Source organism: Bubalus bubalis, chromosome 14 (genome assembly GCF_019923935.1).
Source record: "Bubalus bubalis isolate 160015118507 breed Murrah chromosome 14, NDDB_SH_1, whole genome shotgun sequence".
Classification (NCBI taxonomy): domain Eukaryota; kingdom Metazoa; phylum Chordata; class Mammalia; order Artiodactyla; family Bovidae; genus Bubalus; species Bubalus bubalis.
This window is the reverse complement of record NC_059170.1, coordinates 54,509,665-54,528,749: the sequence shown is the minus strand read 5'-3', so window position 1 is coordinate 54,528,749 and position 19,085 is coordinate 54,509,665.

Below are 19,085 nucleotides of genomic sequence, written 5' to 3'. Positions count from 1 at the left end.
TATGCACTTTGGTTTTAATTATGAAATTTTATCTGGCTCTAGCTAAATAATGAGTATTCGTTGCTGCTGCTGCTACTACTGCTAAGTCGCTTCAGTCGTGTCCGACTCTGTGCGACCCCGCAGACGGCCTCCTACCAGGCTCCTCTGTCCCTGGGATTCTCCAGGCAAGAACACTGGAGTGGGTTGCCATTTCCTTCTCCAGTGCATGAAAGTGAAAAGTGAAAGTGAAGTCGCTCAGTCGTGTCTGACTCTTAGCGACCCCATGGACTGCAGCCCTACCAGGCTCCTCTGTCCATTAAATTTTCCAGGCAAGAGTACTGGAGTGGGGTGCCATTGCCTTCTTAAATATCTTATATTCAGTCAGTGGACCCCTATGGCTAGGAAAGCCCGAAAGCCCAATGATCAATAAAATCCAATGTTTTTTCAAAGGAACTAAGGCTAGATTCATCCATTTCACCAAATTATGTTAGAGGCCCTCTCCAGTTTTCAAATTTTATTAATGTTTTTAATTGACATATAATTGATTTACATTGTTGTATTAATTTATGCTGTACAGCAAAGTGATAGAGTTATACACATATATTCTTCTTTAAACTATCCTTTTCCATTATGGTTTATCATAGGCTATTGAATATAGTTCCCTGTGCTGTACAGTAGGACCTTATTGTTTATCCATTCTATATATAATAGAATATATCTGCTAACCCCAACCTCCCACTCTATCCCTCCCCCAAATCCCTACCCCTTGACAACCACTAGTCTATTCTCTGGTGCTGAGCACATCACATTTTCATGAACTTGCCAACATCAGTTACAAAGCCTTCTGAGTAATGAAGGATTGTAAAATGTCAGTTGCCTGTATCATCAGCTACCATTGTCCCCAAAGGATTCCTAGCAAACAGGAAACAAAGCAGAGGCAGCTGAGGCTGGCGGCCAGTTCAGAAAACACATGGAGGATCATTAAATAACCACTGGAAACACTGAAAGAGACCCCAGAACAATGCAAACAACCTAGTGATAGTAAGAACAGTCCATAAAACCATGAAGCCCATCGGGAGAGGAAAGAAACGTGAAAACTATCCCAAAATAGGCTGGAAAGGTTGAAGAAGAAATGACAGAGGAGCTTCCACTGGGTCCAGGATTTGTTTGGCCAGTTTTATCTCAAAGTAAAAAGAACTTGGGAGTCAGCTTCCAGGGAGCTTGAAGGTCCCTGAGTAGAACTCCATCTTTGAGCACAAAATGTGGTGAAACGGCTCAAGCAACTGACACATGTAGGGAGAAAAGAACACAGTGAGTGAAACAGTTAAATCAATAATGCAGAGGTCTTAGGTGGGGAGGGGCAATACAGGGGTGGGAGAGGGGGACGTACAAACTACTGGGTGTAAGACAGGCTCAGGGATGTACTGTACAACGCAGGGAATACAGCCAATGTTTTGTAATCACGATAAATGGAAAGTAACCTTTAAAATTGCATTTAATTTTTGGCCCTCCCCTGGTGGCCCAGTGGTTAAGACTCTGTGCTTCCAAGGCAGGGATCACATGTTCGATCCCTGGTCGGGGAACTAAGATACCACATGCCACATGGCCAAAGGAAAAAAATGCATTTGATACATATGGAATCTAGAAAAATTATACTGATGAATCTATTTGAAGGAAAGGAAAGGAAATGCAAATGTGAAGAATGGACTTGGGGACACAGAAGGGGAAGGAGAGAGTGAGATGAATGGAGAAAGTAACATCAACATATACACACTATTTATTGGGTGTAAGCTGGATAGCTGGTGAGAAGCTGCTGTGTAGCACAGGAAGCCCAGGCTGGTGCTCTGTGATGACCTGGGGGGAAGAGGGGAGGGAAGGGATGTATGTAAAATTATGGCTGATTTGCATTGGTGTATGGCAGAAACCAGCACAACATTGTAAAAAAAAAAAATTAAATAAAAAAAAAGCTGAAAAAATTGCATTTGACTTTTAAGAACAAATAAAATATTGAAAAAAATAATAATGCAGAGGTCTTGTCAACCAAAAGCACATACATAACAAAGTTTATCTTGATCAGTAAATATTTAAGAGTGAGAAACCCTTGTGCTCCTGGTGGTCCATTGAACGAAATAGATGACAATAATTCTGTTAATCAGAATGCCACTTCTTTGTGTGTGTGTGTGTGAATCCCTTCTAGCTCTGCCAGTTCTCCAACTTGGCACCAAATCTCTGCCCCATGCCTGGGTCATCCTTCATTTCTGCAGCTTTGATCCCCTGACAAAGTCTCATCTAACCACACACACCTTCCCAGGACAGTAAGCAGAGCTTGGCCTCTGCTCTGAAACACAGACTTCATATTTCCAGCCAGACCCTGACAGTCATGAATATGACCATTCCGGTAGCGCTGCAGGGAGCTCATCAGAACAGGCCAACAGGAGGGCCCAGCCCTGCTTTGCAGCTGTGACAAGATGTGCCAAGATTGGCATTAATGTCGCGTGGAAGAGGAACAGGAGGGTTGGACCCAGAGGACTTGTCTCCTATTGGAACCAAGCTGCGGTTTTACAAATCCAGATCAAATTTCTTGGCCATTTTTACGGTGAAATTCTAGCAACTTCAGAATCTGGGGCTATTGTACAGAATAAGGGGAAAAAAAAATGGCACAGAAGAATAACTGAATTAAATAAATATTCAGGAGTGCCTTCTCCCAACCCTAGTCAGTTTCACAGTACAAGCAAAAGCGACCAACCCTGCATGCAGCTGCTCATAGATAAATGAACAGCTAATTTCAACAGGGCTGCTGAATAATCAAGGCTTAAAAGGAAATGTCCTAATGGAATTTGATCTCTTGCCTCCCTCATTAAAAAACCTACAGCTGTACATCAAAGCAAAGCACATCCTCCTCCTTCATTATGGCCAGCGGGAGGCTGGGGACTCAAGGTCCCCTCGCAGTACACTTGGGACTCTTCCGATTCTTTTAAGACAGTGGTTGTTTTGCAGCTGGCAAAGCAAGAAGAGAAGTGAAAAGCCATCTCCTGTTACGGTGATGATTTTATTTAGTTTTTTTGAGGGTTGACCACTGCTGGCCACTGCCAGTCCCTGGGTGGTCCTAAATTTACACAAGACTCTTCTTATAGCTTGAATTAACTCAGACCCCTCTGCTCTCCTCTGCCTTCAATATACAATTCATCAGGAGAACAATAAAAACAACGCTGTTTTATATTTGAGTGGCAATTTAGAATTTTCCGTTGTCCTGGACAATTGTCCAGGAGCTAGAGATCTTGGGGTGTAGATGCTAAAGAGTAAAGAGTACAGTCTCCCCAAGTGCTTCTGCTCTTTGGTTTCACATCTGAAGTCCCAGGTATAGCAGGGCCAGACGTTCATGGAAACAGACTGTAGATTTGAGATGGATCATTTCATAGCTTCAGGAGTCTTGTAAGTCTCCATGTATATCGGCAAAGCTCTTTTTGGGCCACGCATAAAAAGTACCACGGAGGACATGATCAGTGACCTCTGAATTCATTTCTGATCTGTCCCCATTTCTGATCTGTCCCCATATGAATTGTTTGTGCCTTGCTCCATCTCTTGGCTGTCACACTATAAACCCTCATCTATAATTCTGATTTTCATCCGCATCAATTGGTTATGCTCTCTGTTCTCATCAACATCTCTCCCCTCCCAGGACACTCCTAATTAGATATGACCATGGCCTGAAGGTCATGTTCAGAAAGGACATTTACAAGGCAGGCACTGCCTAGTTCCTATAGTTCCTACTGGTGAACTACCTAGTTCCCACAGGCACCAATTTACTATCCAGGCGATTTAGGTAAATTGCCATTGCTTGAACGCTGGGGTCTCAATCAAGGTTATTTGATTCAAAAGGAAAATTTCCTAAATGAATGGTTATTAATTCTTAAAGTACAGTAATCTGATTCTGCCAAAACATACTTTGGTCATAGTCTGAAATTTCCAACCTCCCAATACATTTAATGTTATACTTAGAATATTATCATTGGAATGAATTTAGAGGGACTTCCCTGGTGGTCCAGTGCTTAAGACTGTGTACTTCCACTGCAGGGAGCACAGGTTTGATCCCTGGTCAGAGAACTAAGATCATGCTTGCCAGGTGGAAGGGCAAAACACAAAAAGAATGACTTGAGAAATTGACCGTGCAGTTAAACAGGCAGGAGAGGCGAGCAGAAGCTAAAGGATATCACACAAATAGTTATTTAAGGTAAGAGCTCTGCCAGATAGAAAGTGAAAACAATGTAGAGTAGAAATAAGCATTACACAGATTGGTTGACTCCAATTAGGTTGTGAAGCAAAGAGGACAAATGGAATTGGGGATTGGTAGGAAGGTCCCATAATATAATTTGCCCTAATCTAGGACACAGTTGAGAGTAGTTACAAAAGAATGAACATGAATTCAAAAGACCTACAATATAGGACATTGACTTGATACCTCCCTCCCAATTGGTAGAAGCCATTAAGAAAAAAAGGCTCTAGCAAGATTAGTCACTTGGGAAATGAAAATCAAAACCATAAGAAGATAGCACTTCATAGGCACTAAGATGGCCATAATTCTTTTTTAATGGCAAGTAACAAGTGTTGAGTAGGATGTCAAGAAGTTGGAACCCTCACACATTGCTGGGTGGAGTGGTGTAAAATGGTTCAGCTGCTGTGGAAAACAGTTTGGCAGTTCCTCAAAAAGCGAAGTGTAGAATTACCACACACATGACCCAGTAATTGTACTCCTAGGTAAATACTCCAAAGAATTGAAGACAGGTGTTCATGAAAATACATGTACAAGCTCATTCATAGCAGCATTATTCACAAGAGTCAAAGGTGGAAACAACCCAAATGTCCATCAGTGGATAAATGGATACACAAATTGTAGTGTATCCATACAAGGGAATATTATTTAGCCACAGAAGGGAATAAAGTAGCAATACGTGCTGCAACATGGACTTCCATGGTGGCTCAGTGGTAAAGAATCTAACTGCCAAAGCAGGAGATGAGGGTTCAGTCTCTGGGTCAGGAAGATCCCCTGGAGAAGGAAATGGCAACCCATTCCAGTATTCTTACCTGGAAAATTCCATGGACAGAGGAGCCTGGTGAACTACAGGCCATGGGGTGGCAAAAGAGTCGGACACGACTTAGTGACTAAACAACAACATGCTATGATATGGATGAATCTAAAGTCATGCTAAATGAAAGAACCCTGACACAAAAATCCACAGGTTGTATGACTCCATTTATATGAAACACCCGGAATAGGTAAAACCATAGAAATTAAAAGCAGATTGGTGGTTCCTGGGAGCAGAGGTAGTAAGCAATAGAGAGTAACTCCTCAGTGGGAACAGGACTTTATTTGGAGTTATGGAAATGTTTTAAAACTAAATAGAGGGGGTGGTTTCACACATTGTGGATGTACTCAATTCTGATGAATTTTTTATTTTGAAGTGGTTAATTTTATGCTATGTGAATTTCACTTCAATTTCCTATAAAAGGGTCAATAAGTCAGAAAAACAAATATTGCATATTGATGCATATACATGAAATCTAGAAAGATGGTATTGGTTAGCCTATTTGCAGGGCAGGAATAGAGATGCAGACATAGAGAACAGACTTGTGTATACAGTGGGGAAGGTGAGGGTGGGATGAGTTGAGAGAGTAGCACTGAAACATATGCACTGCTGCTGCTGCTGCTGCTGCTGCTAAGTCGCTTCAGTCGTGTCCGACTCTGTGCAACCCCAGAGACGGCAGCCCACCAGGCTCCCCCGTCCCTGGGATTTGCCAGGCAAGAGTACTGGAGCGCGTTACCATTGCCTTCTCCGGAAACATATACACTACTATGTGTAAAACAGATTGTTGTTGTTGTTCAGTTGCTGAATCGTGTCCAACTCTTTGTGACCCCGTGGACTGAAGCACTCCAGGCCTCCCTGTCCTTCACTATCTCCCCAAGTTTGCTCAAACTCATGTCCATTGAATCAGTGATGCCATATTACCATCTCATCCTCTGTTGCCCTCTTCTCCTCCTGCCCCCAATCTTTCCTAGCATCAGGTCTTTTCCAGTGAGTTGGCTCTTTGCATCAGATGGTCAAAGTATTTGAGCTTCAACTTCAGCATCAGTCCTTCTAAAAAATATTCAGAGTTTATTTTCTTTAGGATTGACTGGTTTGGTCTCCTTGTAGTCCAAGGGACTCTCAAGAATCTTCTCCAGCACCACAATCAGAAGGCATCGATTCTTCAGCTCTCAGGCTTCTTTATGGTCCAACTCTCACATCCATAGATGATTGGTAGAAAAACCACATAGCTTTGACTATATGGACCTTTGCTGCCAAAGTGATGTATCTGCTTTTTAATACGCTATCTAGGCTTATGATAGTAAAATAGATAGTGAGAAGTTGCTACATAACACAGGAAGCTCAATCCAGTGCTCTGTGAAAACCTAGAGGGGTGGGAGAGGGTGGAGGTGGGAGAGAAGTTCAAGAGGGAGGGGACATATGTATACTTATGGCCAATTCATGTTGTATGGCGGAAACCAACACAGCATTGTAAAGTAATTATCTTCCAATTAAAAAGAAAAAGAAGACTCAATATGACAGTCTATTGGTGAAAAAAATTATGTTGGATGTCTCTAACTCTTCATCTTATGCTCAAGCCAATCTAATTTTTATGCACTGAGGTCACCTCAATGCACTTGGAATGGAAATCCCACTTCCTTGGAATAGTATTCCAAAAAAATATTTGGAAAGAAAAATGAAATGAATGCGGGAAAGTATAATTGGTGCCTTGGTGGGTGTGATTAACACCAGGTCAGCTTAGAGCTAAGTCTAAAGATAATTGAGTAAGTGCAATTCATAATATTTACATTTTGGTGTTAAATTGTATGTAAAATTTTGTGTACCTTGCATTTGAAATGTTTGTATAAATTGTCTAAAGAATAACTGGCATGGATTAACTGATTCAGACTCTTGATTTTTAAGCTGACCACCTAAAACCCAGTTTGTAAACAGTACTGAAAAATTTCAGAGAATTTAAGATTATGGGCTTCCCTGGTGGCTCAAACAGTAAAAAATCCGCCTGCAATGTGGGAGATTTGGGTTCGACCCCTGGGTATGGCAACCCACTCCAGTATTCTTGCCTGGAGAATCCTATGGATAGAGGAGCCTGGTAGGCTAAAGTCCATGAGGTCACAAATAGTCGGACACAGCTGAGCAACTAAGCAGAGCACAGCAAGATTATATATAAGTAGGTAAGTATAATGCATGCATTATCATATTATATACATTGTATTTATATTTCTTAAGTAAGTTTTGGGAAATTTTGGTGTTCCAGAGACAAGTGAAGGACTTAGAAATAAAGCTATATAAATAAATCAGATATTTAAAAATAACATTTTAAATGTTAAATAAATTTTAACATTTAAAGATATTTAAATAAATTTTAAATGTTTAAAGGAGTTTAAGTTTTAAATGGAACCCAAAGATGAATCGAAGAGCCTTTAAAGTGAATTTTAGAAATTCACTGCATATAATTTAAAGGAAGATAAGATTTATAAACTTAAGGAAAAATCGTGACTTCTCAATTTATTTTTAAAAATTGAGTATTAACATTAAAAAACACATAAATCATGGAAGTGAAAACAATCTTTTCATCTAAGATACATGAAAATATATATGTGTATGTGTTTGTGTGTATATATATATATATATATATATATGTTCTTTGAGGTTTCACAGTAAATGAACAATCTGTATCATGGTAAAACTTGGATGGAGCTTTATCTTCTGCAGGATGTTATGTACAGATAAAGTTTCTTGGCTGCAGAATTTCCTGTCGTCCATACTTCAGGCTCAGTGCAATAGTTAGGACTTTGAAGAAAACACCAAAATGTACTTCCCTTGCTCTCTTCAGCAATTCGCAAAGGGAAGCACTTAGTGCCCTGAATGCAATGTTTAAACTTGGTTGTTGAGTTCAATATGCCATTGCCATTGCTTCTGTGTTGAAAGACACAATGGAAATAGACTTGCAGAAAAATAGTTGACTTCGTAGATTGATCATAGTAACCATTAGCAAAAGGATTGCCTACAAATGCCCACTGCTCCCAAGTAATCCCAACACATAAGAAATAAAACAGTGCACCTCAGCAGAGCTGAATTTTACGTGTATATGTTTTGTAAGCTATAGCGATAGTCGCTTAGTCATGTCCAACTCTTTGCAACCCCAAGGAATAGTCCATGGAATTCTCCAGGCCAGAATACTGGAAAAGGTAGCTGTTCCCTTCTGCAGGGGATCTTCCCAACCCAGGGATCAAACCCAGGACTCCCGCATTGCAGGCAGATGCTTTACCAGCTGAGCTGCCATGGAAGCCCAAGAATACTGGAGTGGGTAGCCTATCCCTTCTCCAGCACATCTTCTCAATCCCGGAATCAAACTGGGGTTTCCTATATTGCAGGAGGATTCTTAACCAGCTGCGCTACCAGGGTATATGTTTTACTCGGCTCCCATTTTCAAAACCACGCTCTGAAATGAACTCGCTTCAAGAGCAGTCAATTATTAAATGAAAGAACTTCAGCAAGAGCCTTCAAATGCTATTGTTTAGAATTCTAATGGAATCTAGGCTGTTTGAAATGGTTTATCCCGTGGACTTTAATACTATTTTACACTTATTGAGAGCCAACAAAAGAATGATTACAAAGCAAACAGGCAGGAATTTGCAGTCTCAACTCTGCCTTTCTGTTGTCCAGATCATCACAGAGACCTTTCTATTTGGATTGACATAGATAATTCTTTTTTCCAGGACAGTCTGAAATTATCTCACGTGTTTTCCTTTGTTTTCTTCTCACATATGAATCTCATTGTTTTCCCTCAGGTTCTGCCTGGGCAGCATGTTATCACCTCTTAAAAAGGTCGACATCACAATTCCCTTTCTAATTTACTCTCCCAGGATTTCTGTCCTAAACCAACATATTATAACATCCCTTTACAGTCAACATCTGTGAAGCACCTTACTGCCACTTCTTATCTTTACAGGACAAGATTTTGCTCCTGGCTTTCCTGGGATAAACTTGTCTATCTTTTAATTAGTTTACCTGTTAGACGAAAGAGATGAGCCAGTGTGTAAATTCCATGGCAGGATTTTTTAAATCAATCTATTTTTAGAGATAGTTTCCTTTTGTAGAATTTGTCAGGGATTCCCCAAGAGTAGATCAGAATTGACTCTGATCATTTGAACAGTTCCTTGGAGGCTCACCTGGTAGCTCAGACAGTAAAGAATTATCTGTAATGGGGGAGACCTGGGTTCAATCCCTGGGTTAGGGAGATCCTCTTGAGAAGAGAATGGATACCTACTCCAGTATTCTTGCCTGGAAAATCCCATGGACAGAGGATTCTGGTGGGCTACAATCCACGGGGTTGCAAAGTCAGACACGACTGAGCAACTAACATATTGACTGATCTCCAAGATGTTTACCACTATGTCCTCTAACTCTGGTCTGGCGTTTTAAGGAGATTTCCAAGGGAAAAGAGAGCACTGCTGAAAGATGATCCTATTTTCCCTCCTTTTGTAACTTCCTGGTCCCCTCCTATCCCTCAGTGATGTCATAAATAGCCCTGATTGCTCCTTTCCCCTCCCCCAGTGAATTGCACAACTCTTGACCCACTGAGCACCTCTCCTGAAGGCAGACTGCTTACATAGCTGTGGGGGCCAGCGCAGAATAAAAACGTTTCAAAATGCATCTTGTTAAAAAAAAATCACTTAAGCACTTTAAAATGGTGACAGCAGAGCAGTAAGCCAACTGCAAGGCTCTTCTGGGTTCAAGTCCCTGTAGGACAATGCAGGTTGTAGTATGCCCATGAAGAAAAGTGCAGATTCCTGGCCGTCAGAATTAGAATCCCCTCCAAGAGAATTCAGAAGTCTGCATATAAAAATTAGTACATAAAGGAAATCCAAAAGTAACTTTGTTCTTAGGGAAAGGATAAGGACGAAGACAGGTGTGGGGTAGAAGGTAGGTAGAGTATGAGATAGGGAAGGAGAGGCTTGGGACATTACCCAGGGACTGAGAGGCTGACCAGCTTATGATAGAGACTAGCAGGTACAGAATAAGAAGTGCCAGAGAGGAGAGGGGTTCCAAAATGAGCTAGAGGTCCATATGCTGGAATAATCGATTTAAAATCATACGGCTAGTCAAAAACACCCCATTGACAGGACTTCCTTTGTAATCCAGTGGCTAAGACTCCACACTCCCAGTGCAGGAGACCTGGGTTCCAACCCTGGTCAGGGCAATAAATCTCACATGCTGCAGTTAAGAGTTCACATGTTGCAACCAAAAAAAAAAAAAAAAAAATCCCACGAGCTTCAATAAAGATCAAAGATCCCCCAAGCCGCAACTAAGATTCAGCCCAAGCAAAAAAATAAATTAAAAAAAAAAAAAAAACACCTATTGAATGATGCCTCCCTTCAAGAGATCATGGGAAATCTACTATGATTTGATTATGAAACTGATGACCAGAAAAGTGAAACTTTACCTAATACTTGAGAAAATTGATACAGGTACTATGCATGACTCCTGGTTTTCCAATAATGCAAGAAGGTATCAGTTCAGTTCAGTTCAGTCTCTCAGTCGTGTCCACCTCTTTGCGACCCCATGAATCGCAGCATGCCAGGCCTCCCTGTCCATCACCAGTTCCCAGAGTTTACCCAAACTCATGTCCATCGAGTCGGTGATGTCATCCAGCCATCTCATCCTTTGTCGTCCCCTTCTCCTCCTGCCCCCAATCCCTCCCAGCATCAGGGTCTTTTCCAATGAGTCAACTCTTCACGTCAGGTGGCCAAAGTATTGAAGTTTCAGCTTCAGCATCAGTCCTTCCAATGAACACCCAGGACTGATCTCCTTTAGGATGGACTGGTTGGATCTCCTTGCAGTCCAAGGGACTCTCCAACACCACAGTTCAAAAGCATCAATTCTTTGGTGCTCAGCCTTCTTCACAATCCAACTCTCACATCCATACATGACCACTAGAAAAACCATAGCCTTGACTAGACCGACCTTTGTTGGCAAAGTAATGTCTCTGCTTTTGAATATGCTATCTGGGTTGATCATAACTTTCCTTCCAAGGAGTAAGCATCTTTTAATTTCGTGGCTGCAATCACCATCTGCAGTGATTTTGGAGTCCAGAAAAATAAAGTCACACTGTTTCCACTGTTTCCCCATCTATTTCCCATGAAGTGATGGGACCAGATGCCATGATCTTCGTTTTCTGAATGTTGAGCTTTAAGCCAACTTTTTCACTCTCCTCTTTCACTTTCATCAAGAGGCTTTTGAGTTCCTCTTCACTTTCTGCCATAAGGGTGGTGTCATCTGCATATCTGAGGTTATTGATATTTCTCCCGGCAATCTTCATTTCAGCTTGTGCTTCTTCCAGCCCAGCGTTTCTCATGATGTACTCTGCATGTAAGTTAAATAAGCAGGGTGACAATATACAGCCTTGACGTACTCCTTTTCCTATTTGGAACCAGTCTGTTGTTCCATGTCCAGTTCTAACTGTTGCTTCCTGACCTGCATATAGGTTTCTCAAGAGGCAGGTCAGGTGGTCTGGTATGCCCATCTCTTTCAGAATTTTCCACAGTTTATTGTGATCCACACAGTCAAAGGCTTTGGCATAGTCAATAAAGCAGAAATAGATGTTTTTCTGGAACTCTCTTGCTTTTTCGATGATCCAGTGGATGTTGGCAAGTATATATAATTGATGCTAAAACTGTACTGAACAAAACTGATTAACTTGATATTTCAGAAAGCATTTCAGGATCTTGCAGGGTCTTGGAATAAGGATTAGAAATTTATTGAAGAACTAAATTATTGCATTGATTCATTCACAAATTAACTAAATTAAATTCATGAAATAAATTAATTTATTGACGAAGAAAAGTGTGACCACACCAGCTTATCACTAATCCACAAATGACTAAACTAGTTTTCATTAAACAAGCTAATGAATAGCTAATGCGAATCTAACACATATTTGTTGAGCAAATGGACTACTGAAGAAAGGCAGACAAATCTCTTATTAACCCCCAGATCTCAGAATTATCTTTTTCCAATCTGAAACCTGTTAGCTTTTTTTCACAAGGCACCCAGAGACAATACTGATCTAATGGATGCTTGTTTTCCAAGATTAACCTCCTGTTTCTCCTGCGTCCCACATAGTGAGAAATTTAGAACTTTTCTGGTTAACTGTTGAGCCACTTTGTGGAGCATAAACACAATTTAGGGAAGAGATTAAATGAGTCAACTAAGCCTCAGCTCACGTGCCTGGAAGCAAAAGAATGTGAAGCCATTGCAGAGTTTCCCCTTAGCTCTCTGTAGGGGATTGTGATGTTTTTTCTATAATTGAGTTATGATTTTAAGATGTTTTATTATAGATTTTTAAAAAATAATAAAAATATTAACTTAAGATTTCAAAAGATATGCTCAGTGTCCAAAATTTGGAAAATAATGGGACTTCCCTGCCGGTGCAGTAGTTAAGACTCCACACATTGGATCCCTGGTTGGGAACTAAGATCCTGTAAGCCGCACAACCAACACCAACACCACCACCAACATCAAAAAAGGGAGAAGAAGGCTGGGTTTATTCACAGGGCAGCATCGGCTTTTGAAGATGAGAATGGATGGTGAGACAGGGGATAAGGGTCTGCTTCCAGTGGATCAGAGGTTAAAGTGTCTGCCTCCAATGCAGGAGACCCAGGTTCGATCTCTGGGTCAGGAAGACCCTCCTGGAGAAGGAAAGGGTAGCCTACTCCAGTATTCTTGCCTGGAGAATCCCATGGACAGAAAAGCCTGGTAGGCTACAGTCCACAGGGTCGCAAAGAGTTGGACACGGCTGAGCGACTTCACTTCACTCCAGTAATGGTGGACTCAACGCTCCCACAGAAGACAATTGTCAACTGTAAATAAAATCCCAAAACAACTCCTGAAGTTCTGGTGAGTGATCTAAAAGCAGGCAGAACCTGGAGAGGAATCCATATTCGGGGCAGCAGTGGCACCAGCTGACTTTCCTACTTGTGTGGCCTTTAGCCTGAAGTCAGATGGTATCTTTAGGATGGGGGTGGGGATAGAAGAGCAGCAAAACCTTGGATAGAAACCTGCAGTCTTTCTGGGCTAAAAAACCACAGAACAGAAGCAGGGAAACCACAGCAGCTAGAAAGTGAGGGGGAGAAATCTGAGAAAGGAGAGCAGGAGAGAAGAACAGCCCCAACTTTTCGGCATAACCTTTGCCCACATCTCTGGACTGACCCTTAAACTCTGCCTGCATGGTTAGATAGACTTCAAGCAGCACCGAGGAGGCTGAAGAAACTCAACAGAGAATTTAACTGTTGCTCACTACTTACAAAAACAATCATATTCTCTGCCAGAGGATCTCCAGTGGGAGCTGGAGGCACCTCCTGTCAGGGAAGAGACAACAAATTACTATTTTACTCAAAATGTGAGTTTCTCCTTTCCACACATGAGGATGGCTCTTATCAGAAAAACAGAAAATAACAAGTGTTGGTGAGAATGTGGAGAAAATGGAAACTTTGCGCATTGCTGACCGATAATGTTGGAGAAGGCACTGGCGCCCCACTCCAGTACTCTTGCCTGGAAACTCCCATGGACGGAGGAGCCTAGTGGGCTGCAGTCCATGGGGTCACTAAGAGTCGGACACGACTGAGCGACTTCACTTTCACTTTCCACTTTTCACTTTCATGCATTGGAGAAGGAAATGGCAACCCACTCCAGTGTTCTTGCCTGGAGAATACCATGGACGGAGAAGCCTGGTAGGCTGCAGTCCATGGGGTCACACAGAGTCGGACACAACTGAAGTGACTTCACAGCAGCAGCAGCAGGGACTTCCCTAATGGTCCAATGATTAAGACTCAGGAGGTGCAGGTTTGATCCCTAGTCAGGGAACTAAGATCCTACAAGCTTGGCTGTGTGATCAAAAAATTTAAAAAGAAGAAGAAAGAAAAGAAAATTAGTGGTTCCTAAAAATTAGACATAGATTTAATGTGCAATCCAGCAATTTCACTTCTGGGAATGAGAGCAAGGATTCAACAGATCCTTGTACATCTATGCCAGGTGGCACTAGTGGTAAAGAACCCAGCTGCCAAAGCAGGAGACATGAGATTCAGATTCTATCTATGGATGGGAAAGATCCTCTGGAAGAGGGCATGGCAACCCACTCCAGTATTCTTGCCTGGAGAATCCCATGAATAGAGGAGCCTGCGGGCTACAGTTCATAGGCTCACAATGAGTGAGACACAACTGAAATGGCTTAGCAAGCACATGTTCATAGCAGCATTATTTACAGTAGTCAAAGGTGGAAATAACCTAAGTGTCCACTGGCAGATGAATGGATAAACAAAATGTATTGTAGATATATACAATAGGATATTATTCAGCCTTTGAAAGGAGGGAAACTGTGACACATGCTACAACCTGTGTGAGCAAAGCATCTTGGTTTTGTTTCCCATTTGCCATGTGACCTTAAGCAAGCTGCTTACTTCTTCTGTGACTCAGTTTCTTTACCTATAAAGTAAAATTTTTATCTTTCTGAATTTATCTCAAGGCATTTTAATGACAAATTGAATAAATGCTTGTGAAAGCATTATGAAGAATGCTGAACATATGTGCACTTTGGTATGTTGTATTTACTATGAAATTAGGAAATTTTTCCCTACCTCCTCCTCCTGCTTCCTCGCCCCACCCCTTCACCTCCTCTCCCTCTTTCTCCTCTCTCTTCTTTCCAATTTAATTGAGATATAATTGACATCTAGCACCGCACATCTTTAAGGTATACAGCATAATGATTTGACTTACATACATCATGAAATTATTATCAAGCTTATCCATCATCTCTTATAGAAATGAAAAGAAAAAGAAAAAATATTTTTCCTTGCAATGAGAATGCTAAAGATTTACTTCTGTAACAACTTTCATATATAATGTAAGTAGTGTTAATTATGTTAATCACAGTGTACATAATGTTGTTAGTACTTATCTTATAATTAGAAGTTTGCACCTTTTGACCATCTTCATTCAATTCCCCTTGCCCGCAGCACTTGCCTCTGGTAACCACCAATCTGATCTCTGTTGTATAAGTCTGTCTTTTGAAGTAGAAGTCTGTTTTTTGAAGAAATTTTTCTTCTTACTTAACAGATAGGAGAGATCTTTCTTAAATATAAATCCTCTATCTTGTTATCTTCATGTCAAGCTTTGTAAAGTAGGCAGTAAATTATCCCCTATTTATAAGAAGAGATAAACATAGAGTGTTTGGTCTAGTAGGAATTCAATAAATACTAGTCTCCTCACTTTGTTTGAATGGGCATAGGAGGCAAAGCCTGTCAGAGATTAATTATGTGTCAACTTGACTGAGCCATAAGTTGCCCAGATATTTGGCCAAAACTCTATTCTGGGTGTTTCTCTGAAGGTTTTTCGGTGAGCTTTGCATTTCATTCAGTAGGGTGAATAAAGCAGATTGTCCTCCTGAATGTGGGTGGGCCTTGTCTAATCAGCTGAAGTTGTAAATAGAAAAAAAGACTGATCCTCCCTGGAGTAAAAGAGAATTTTTCTTGCCTCTCAATCAAACTAAAATGTCAGCTCTTCCTGGATCTCAAGCTTGCTGGCCTTTGGACTGGCACTATGTCATTGCCTCTCCCCTATCTGCAGATCTTCAGATCTTGGGTCTTGACCACCTCCAAAATTACCCAAGCCAATGAAATATATATATATATATATGAATCATTTTGCTGTATACCTGAACCATTGTAAATCTACAGTACTTCAATTTTTAAAGCTAATAAATAAAAATTCAAAAATTAAATATATGTATATTTTTAAAGCTAATAAATAAAAATTTAAAAATTAAATATATGTATATATATACACACATTCTATTAATTCTGTTTCTCTGGAGAACTCTGATTAATACAGTCTGGTACTTACTCATCTAAAGTCATGGGGAATGTGTTTGCAACATCCTAAAAATAATAGCTATGATCTTCTTATGAGCAGTTAGTTTCAAAATTGAAGATCACGTAGTTACAGGAGAGCCCCAGCCTCAGGACACATCCTCGGGGAATTCCATTCTTTTCATGACTGGGACCTCCCTTTTACGCCGTAAGCCATAAGGTGCAAATTATTTTGTTGTTGTTCAGTCGTGTCCAACTCTTTGTGACCCCAAGGACTGCAACACGCCAGGCTTCCCTGCCCTTCACCATCTCCTGGAGCTTGCTCAAACTCATGTCCATTGAGTCAGTGATGCCATCCAATCATCTCATCCTCTGTCACCCCCCTCTCCTCCTGCCCTCAGTTTTCCCCATCATCAGGGCAAATTACTTATTTGGTTACAAAAAGCTCCCTTATGGTTTATCTCACCTTCTCCACATCATACGTCCTTCCCCACGTCATACGTCTTTAATGTGTCAGTTGCGCAGAAGGCAGTGACTATTTTTTTAAAAGTCAGAAATGATCCGCAATGGCTTGTCACCTGGCTCTATTAAGAATGGCTTTTAGGTGTCCGCTCCCCTTTATTCTCAGCCAGCCCTAGAAAGAACATACTGTGGTTGTCTGGCTTTGGGTGGTGCTTCCTTTCTCACATCTCCAGTGATTTATAACCTCGCTTTTAGGTTAACCACGACCATGGCCGTGACCACGCACACAGTCTACCCTGGATAGACTCAACTTGTGGGGGATACAGCTATTAACGAGAGAGAGCCTGGCTCCCAGGGGGTTTGGCTACTGAGACGCATTTTTCTTCCTCTCTCATTTACTAGTGGAACATACTGGCTGGGAGGAAAAGAAGATAAACAGTGGCCTTTCAATTTTCCCCTAAGCTAGGGTTTATGTTTTACTTTTCCCAGATCCCAGATAAATTATCTTCCCGCTTTCTGTTTTATGCCACTTTAGAGGACATATGTCAAGCTCTTAACACTGATTAAAAATAGACCATTTGGACAGAAACAGAATACCATAACATAGGGGGATTTTGCTCTTCAGTTTTGTTACTTTAATAAATGTAAGGTTAATCAAAAGAGCTGGATGAATCGTCTTGGAGCCCAAGTCCTCTGTTGTCTACAGAACAGATGGAACTTCTCAGCTCTCTTCCCTCACAGTCATTCTACTTGATCACCCAGAAAGGTGCGTTTGCCCTGTCTCCACCACTACCCTCTCATGGGAAGACTCAATTAAAGACAACGTCTATAATTGTATGGTTTTATCTCTGTTTAGGCTATGAGCTTGCTCGATAGTTACTGGGGTACATATCTTACTTCCTCTTTTAAATTGACAACCGCCACTAACCAAGGTTACAGACATGTTTTTCCCACAAGACACACCATGATCTGTAGACACACGTGTGTGCACATGCTAAGTTGCTTCAGTCATGTCTGACTCTTTGCAACCCTGTGAACCGTAGTCCACCAGGCTCCCCTGTCACTGGGATTCTCCAGGTAAGAATCCTGGAGTGGATTGCCATGCCCTCCTCCAGGGGATCTTCCCAACCCAGAGATCAAACCTCATCTCTTATGTCTCCTGCATTGCCAAGTGGGTTCTTTACTTCTAGTGCCAGCTGGGAAGCCTGTACACACACATAGGAGCCCTCAATTAGAAACAGTTATTGTTTAAACCAATGAGTGAATAAAAATATTTTTTTCTTTTTTTTAATTTAAATTTATTTATTTTAATTGGAGGCTAATTACTTTACAATATTATATTGGTTTTGCCATACATCGACATGAATCCTCCACGGGTGTACACGTGTTCCCCATCCTGAACCCCCCTCCCACCTCCCTCCCCATACCATCCCTCTGGGTCATCCCAGTGCACCAGCCCCAAGTATCCTGTATCCTGCATCGAACCTGGACTGGCAATTCGTTTCTTATATGATATTGTACATGTTTTAGTGCCATTCTCCCAAATCAACCCACCCTCTCCCTCCCCCACAGAGTCCAAAAGACTGTTCTATACATCTGTGTTTTTTGCTGTCTCGCATACAGGATTATTGTTTCCATCTTTCTAAATTCCATATATATGCATTAGTATACTGTATTGGTGTTTTTCTTTCTGGCTTACTTCACTCTGTATAATAGGCTCCAGTTTCATCCACCTTAAACAGTTATTGTTTAAACAAATGAGTGAAAAAAATATTTTAAAAGCTATAGATGACAAGGATTCCAGGCACTGTTAGGCTCGCTATAGATGACAAGGATTCCAGGCACTGTTAGGCTCAATTATAATTAGTCACACGTTGCCAGCAGTTCGGGTCAGATAGTCAACATTATAAACAGACACCAGCCAATTGGTAGGTGAAGATGTAGAACCCCCTCCTTTAAGATCAGTTTTCTCACAGAGAACACTATTCGAAGTAAGGCATTTCCAGTCAGCAATTCTGAACCCACACTCTGCCGATGTGCTGAGGTCTGGAAAGATTTACCCTTTCTAAAATAGGGCTCTGGGGCTGCAACAGGAAGTGGATCAATGCCCCTAGTGAGAATGACTGTTTCTAGAAACTCAGAGTTTGCTACACTGAGGCAACATCATATGAAGATACTTGTTAATCTCCTTGTGCATTCGACTTCATATTGACATGCTGACCAATATAAGAAAGGAAGAATTTGGCTTCTGTGGAAAAACAAAGTTAGAAGGGAGTGAGAATGAACTCTTTGGTGGTGGGGAAGGTCTACTAAACGTTTTCTTAAGAAAATTAGGTCATTTGAAATAATGTGCAAAAACTAGTATTTTTTTAAACTCAAAATTTTCCTCAGGCACCTCACAATTTTCCGTTTCTGGTCAACATCTGAAAGACAGAAAAGGAAGTGTGGTGTGAGGTAATGACGGCCTGACCAGGAGCAGAGAAAGGCCCCAGACCTCATGAGGAAGCTCCACCAAAAGAGGAACAGGGCCCCTCAACTTAGAAAACAAACGGCTGGGGTTGAATGGCCTCCCTATAATTCATAGCAGGTGCGGTTGTTCTGGCCATTTGCTGACGGCGAGATGGAGGAGAGAAAAGAAAAGGCAGGGGGAACACAGAGACGCAGAGGCTTCAGAGATTCCTGTTGCTAGGGAACC